The sequence below is a fragment of the Falco punctatus genome, assembly GCF_963210335.1.
Source record: "Falco punctatus genome assembly, chromosome: 3".
NCBI classification, from domain to species: Eukaryota; Metazoa; Chordata; class Aves; order Falconiformes; family Falconidae; genus Falco; species Falco punctatus.
In genome coordinates this window covers 87,806,484-87,812,483 of record NC_137582.1, presented here as the reverse complement: position 1 = coordinate 87,812,483, position 6,000 = coordinate 87,806,484, and the positions used below count along the sequence as shown (strand labels likewise).

The following is a 6,000-nucleotide window of genomic DNA, read 5'->3' as shown; positions in this document are numbered from 1 at the left end:
AAGTGAACTGTAAAATGTTATGCTGTCACCACTGTAATGCAGACAGCAATTAGTAAGCACTAATGTGGTGACGTTTTTCCTCTCCATCCTTGATGCATAGAATCATAGAATCATTTCAGTTGGGAAAGACCCTTAAGATTACTGAGTCCAACCATTAACCTAACACTGCCAAGCCTACCTCTAAACCTTGTCCCTAAGTGCCACATCTACACATCTTTTCAGTATTTGCAGGGATGGTGACTCAGCCACTTCCCTGGGCAGCCTGTTCCTGTGCTTGACAATTCTTACGGTGAGGAAATTTTTCCTGATCTCCAGTCTAAAGCTTTGGTCCTACATAAACCTATTTTCTAGACTCTTAGCTTGGTAAGTGCATATTTTGATCATGGAGTACTTCAGCCTGAAAACCCTTCCACTGCTTATGCTTTTTTAAAATGTAGTATTCAAGGATCTTTCCATTTTGACATGCTCATCCTGTTTCTGGAAGCAGAATTACCTAGCCTATAACTAAGTCTATAGAGGCCTGAATAGAGAAATGTGTAGCTTCAGTACTTGAAATGAAATTGCTGTGCCACTAGAGGCAATGTGCAGACTTGGCCTATAGGTAAATTAAAAACCAATGAGTTAAAAAAATTTGGACAAGGCCCTTTATGCTTTAACTTTTGGACAGTCCTGAAGTGGTCATACAGTTGGACTAGATGGAGATTTTATGTCCTTTCCAGTTGATACACTTGAAATATTCTCTTCTCTCCCACCTCTCCTCTCCTCTCCTCTCCTCTCCTCTCCTCTCCTCTCCTCTCCTCTCCTCTCCTCTCCTCTCCTCTCCTCTCCTCTCCTCTCCTCTCCTCTCCTCTCCTCTCCTCTCCTCTCCTCTCCTCTCCTCTCCTCTCCTCTCCTCTCCTCTCCTCTCCTCTCCTCTCCTCTCCTCTCCTCTCCTCTCCTCTCCTCTCCTCTCCTCTCCTCTCCTCTCCTCTCCTCTCCTCTCCTCTCCTCTCCTCTCCTCTCCTCTCCTCTCCTCTCCCCTCCCCTCCCCTCCCCTCCCCTCCCCTCCCCTCCCCTCCCCTCCCCTCCCCTCCCCTCCCCTCCCCTCTCCTCTCCTCTCCTCTCCTCTCCTCTCCTCTCCTCTCCTCTCCTCTCCTCTCCTCTCCTCTCCTCCCCTCCCCTCCCCTCCCCTCCCCTCCCCTCCCCTCCCCTCCCCTCCCCTTCTCTCCCTCTCCCTCTCCCTCTCCCTCTCCTCTCCTCTCCTCCCCTCCCCTCCCCTCCCCTCCCCTCCCCTCCCCTCCCCTCCCCTCCCCTCCCCTCCTCTCCCTCTCCCTCTCCCTCTCCCTCTCCCTCTCCCTCTCCCTCTCCTCTCCTCTCCTCTCCTCAAAAAGGAAAGTCCAAATCTGTGCTCTTTTCCACCATCCATTTATTCCCATTAGTACAGTAACAGTAAAGAGAGAGTAAAAACTTCGGCAAGGTACCTTAGACATCTGTGATTCCCTCAGCATTATATTAGGTATCTGCTGATGGCAATCAAAAGAAATAACAAACCAAAACCCTAGCTTCCATCCCGGATGGGAAGTATAAAAATGACTACAGGAATGGGTAAGCAGTATTTCATCTGTCCATGGCCAGCTATAGCAGAGATACCCCATTCTCTAACTATAGGTGACAGATGAGTCTTTGTGGCAGACCCAATAAAACCCATCCCGCCTTGAGGTCATACAGGGGAATGTATCAAAATGAATAGATCATCAAGTCCGGCGAAATACTTAAGAGGGTGAAAACGTATTTCCCCATGGCTGATCCGCAATTTTATGTGATCTTGAAGTGCCTTTTTTCTTCATCTTTTCTTACAGACCACAAGTAGCTTCGTCTTCCCTGAAGGGACCTGAACATATTAAAAGGTCACTGCTAGATCAAAATGAATATGTTTAAAGAAAGGTATTTCCCTCAGTTCCCAATGATGCCACAGGAAAGCTGTAGTAAAAAGCATGCAGTTTACCTGCCTGATTTTTGTTTATCATTTATCTTAGTGTGCTGAAAAACAGAGTCATTCTTCTCCCATACAGTCATTCGTTCTTGCTGGTTTTATACTAATTGAAGCAGCAATAGTGCCAAAGCTCGCAAGGAAATATTTAAACACTAATTAACTTCTTAATTCTGTGTGTGGGCAGGCCCCTTGTTTCCTCTGGAGCACAACTGATTTTCAAGATATTTATTTGGGATTTCAGGGTGTTTGCTTATTGTGTGTGGCTTCCTATGTACATGTTGGTATGTGTGTGGGATGCCTCTGGCTGTATTTGCCTGCAGCTGAGCCTGTACAACATTACCCTTAGAACAGGCAAGTTTTCCAATATGGAAGTTAAAAACCCCAACCCTCTCTCCTATTTTATTCCAGTCGCTAGATAAAAGGCAGCAAATCACATGGCTATTCCATCGAGCCGTGTTACGGTGGCACAATAAATGCGTGTCACTCCTGGTTGTAGGGTGCTAGGGGAGATCAGTTTTCAACGTCTGTCCAACAGAAGTTCAGCCTGGAGCAGTCACCCTCTACAGAGGTTTTCCTTTTCGATTTTTCCAATAAAAAGATCTGCACAGTGTTATTGCTAACACTAATCTGATTTTCTCTGGGAGGTGCTTAAGCATGTGGCTAGAATTTGTATTAGCAGTTACTAAATTTGCTTGTGTTCCCATACTCCCTTCCCATTCAGCTTCCTCTTTACAAGTCACCTCTGCTGTGGCATGTAAGAAATGGCTGGAAGGACAATATTGAAGCCCTACACTGAAACTGCATGTAAAATGTATCCAGGCTGTGTGTTTCTGCCTGTTGCATGAGAAGCCTTCACAGAAAGTTCTTCATGCAAAATTCAGCTCTCAAAGCATTAAAAAATACTGGGATTATTGACAAGATTTTAAAATGGTTTGGTTCGAACAACTGTGGAAATGGCTGTGACTCAATAATCAATTTATAATGTAGCCCTTTCTACCCTAAAGCTGCCTCGACGGAGCAGGGGTGAGACAAGCCTTGTGCACACCTGTTCATAGTGGTTTCTTCTCACCATTAAAGACCAGGGCACTTCCAGGGGAAGAAGCAGGCCACAGCTTCGTAGCTAGAAATCATGGAGAAGCCAGGGCCATTCATGCATGGTTCAGGTGGAATTGCTCCCACTGAACCTCGGCTGTGCTAGTTTTATTCCTTAGTATTTGGGGGAAAGATGTAGGCACTTCAGGGACAAGAAGGCGATGGGAGGCCCCAGCGCTGCAGACAGCTGAAGTTGGGAGCGGTGAGTCCCAGCCCCAAGGAATACCGAGGTAGCATTGAAGGACTTGTTGTTTCATGCCTGCCCAACGGGAGACTGGAGGCATGTGAGAGTAGATTAAATCAGCCCAGCTGGCATTATCTGCTTCATATATTCCGCTCAGAGCAAGAGCAAGGTGCTGCACTGGACCCTCCCATGCTTCTGCTGCTGCAGCTTCCAACATGCAGACTCCTACAAAGACTTCTGCTCACCCAGATGTTTCAAAGTACAGGTGTGCCCTTTTGCAGGGGAGAAAAGACCCATCTGCGACTTTTAAATCAGTTTTCCCTTTGATTTGTTTCATTCTGTGTGATTTCTCATAACACTTCAAAAAGAACCGGGTATGTAACAGATTTCCAACAATGACATGGGTAAAGCTGAGCATTAACCTTAAAAGTTTTTTCTCCTTGTTACGTTGCACTTAATAGTGCATAGTTATACTCCCTGTGTGTTGAGAGAGCAGGAAATTACATAGTAAATGTTAGCAGAAGCTGACGTTTAGGCTTTTATTCTCACTTGATAAACACATGTAAATCCCATTAATGCTGAGAGGAATTATAGTTGTATATCAGGGGAAAAAAGAGACCATTTGCTCTCGAGTGCATGTAACTAATTAAAAATTTAAGATCATATAGTACATAATTATATTGGACTGCAGGTTAATGCTCCTGAATGAAAAATGCCAGATGAGCTGAAATGCTTACACAGAAGAGAAACGCTGGCTGCCTCTGTGCAGTGAGCCTGCATGCTCACCATGAATGGCCCTAGTATTCACTGCTCAGGGCTGCTCTGTGGTTGGGGGCTGACGGAAACGGGCATATTGCTAGCTGTGACCTTGGTCAGGATCTGCAGGGCAGAAAACAATGCAGGGAAAGACAAGAGGACAAGCCTTGGCACCTACAAGCCGGTTTCACATCCTCTGCTGAAGTTATTTCTAGCAGAATTTTACGTGCCAATGCAAGCAGCAGGCACTGTCTTAATTGCCACCTTTCTCACCCTACGACAGACAGCCTGTTGTAACCATCAGAGAAGCTCAGGTTTAAGGCAGGTTGCTCTCCTGGGAAGAGCCCAGTGCCAGCATACTCTAAATGCCTGTTGATACCCAGCCTCCAGAGCCGTTTCAGAAATGTGTGCCTGCAGGAAGGGTGTCACCTTCCTATGAGCAAGAAGCCACCAGCCACTGGTACGCTCCAGACAGGATGCTCATGGGGTTACTGGAATAGAAAACATAAATCTATACCTTCTGCTTCCTATATAATTATGTTTTACTTCACAAGACTGTCTTAGAGCCACATTATTGTTAATAAAACTGTAAGTAGCCCATAATCTTCATTAAAGACACAGATAATTGAAACAATAGCAGCAATTACACAAAACAGTGATCTGTCCCTGCCCAAACAAAGGCATGTGCAGGATGGAGAATGGCTTCCAGGCAGTTAAAAAATCAGCCCCAGCCCCTGGCACAAAGATGATAAACGTCATCCCAAGAAAAAAGGACCATGAAAAAGATTTTTCATTTTTTGATTCTTCTTGAGGTTAAAGAAAACAAACTTACCAATTCCTTGAAAATAAAGAGCATGGGACCAAAGAAATACCCAGCTGTGCTACAGGGTTCACATCCACCTAGAAAAAACTAACAGGGAATTAAACCTTTATATTTAAGTTAATGCATGTTCCTGACAATCATTACATTTTATGGCAAGATGAAATTGCTAGAACTAAGTCCATGGGCAGGTGCACAGCCCAACTTTTAGTGCAACTGTCCTCTTATTCCCATTTCCTTATAGTCCTATGGTTTCAGAAAGCCCCAGCAACACAAAACCCCAACCTTTGAAGTTTCTGTCATGTGATTTACACCCTTAGAGGCACTGCTGTTTTGAATTTCACATCCATTCTTGAAGTGAAAGTTGAGCTGATTTTTTTTTTAATGATAAAAGAGCAGCCACTGATAAATAGCAGGTCAGTATGATATATATTAGAGCGTGGTTTAGCATTTATGTTGAGAATCTCCTGTCATTTTCACCACCACCCACAAATGCCATAGCAACCACATTGCAAAGGGGCTAAAATGCATGCACAGTTTAACGTGCTGTTAAATGAATGCACTTCTTGTTTTACTATTGTGATGATGAATTCATTTCAGCTGTAGTCACTGATTAGTAGAAAGCTTAGTTCCCACTGCAGAGAAAATAAACAAACAGCTCCGATTTTGCCTTTTTGGAATTTAGCAGTTATGTAGAATTCAGCTGTGTGGGCAATTAGCTAAAAGGACCTCAGATTATATGTTGCACTTGCTCTTGAACATAAGCTTTTAGAAGTGCCATAAGAAAGTAGTCATTGCAGTGAACACAAGGTTCAACCAGAAGAAGCAACAATTTGTTGAGAACTTAATACAGAACAATACTTGTTTGTTCACCAGTGTTTGAATATTTAAGTATTTCATACAATTATTCTTAAGAATAATGGCCTGAGTTTCAGCAATGTTTTGTAAAGCTTGTGCAAGTCAATAATTTGCTGCAATTAAAAATATGCAGCTAGCATTGTGATTGCTTGCAAAATACAGGAACATTGTTTTTAACACATTCTTAGAACGTGTTAAAAACACTTTAAAAGTGTGCTAAAGCATCCAGCTTGTTCTTCACCATGTACTTTCTTCACAGCTTGTTCCCCCATGAAAAGCTACCTCCAACAGTGTGGGCTTTTCTCAAATACTGCCATG

The 6,000-nt window shown here is 43.9% G+C and overlaps 1 long non-coding RNA gene across 3 annotated transcripts in view; it reads right to left on the bottom strand.

The window, feature by feature from the left end:
* Positions 1–1,337: 1,337 nt before the first annotated feature.
* Positions 1,338–6,000, bottom strand: part of LOC308061304 — a 74,552-nt gene continuing 69,889 nt past the window's right edge. For all 3 annotated transcript variants that reach the window (XR_013927163.1, XR_013927164.1, XR_013927165.1), the window contains one exon: positions 1,338–6,000. This exon is cut by the window's right edge. This is a non-coding gene — a long non-coding RNA (uncharacterized lncRNA).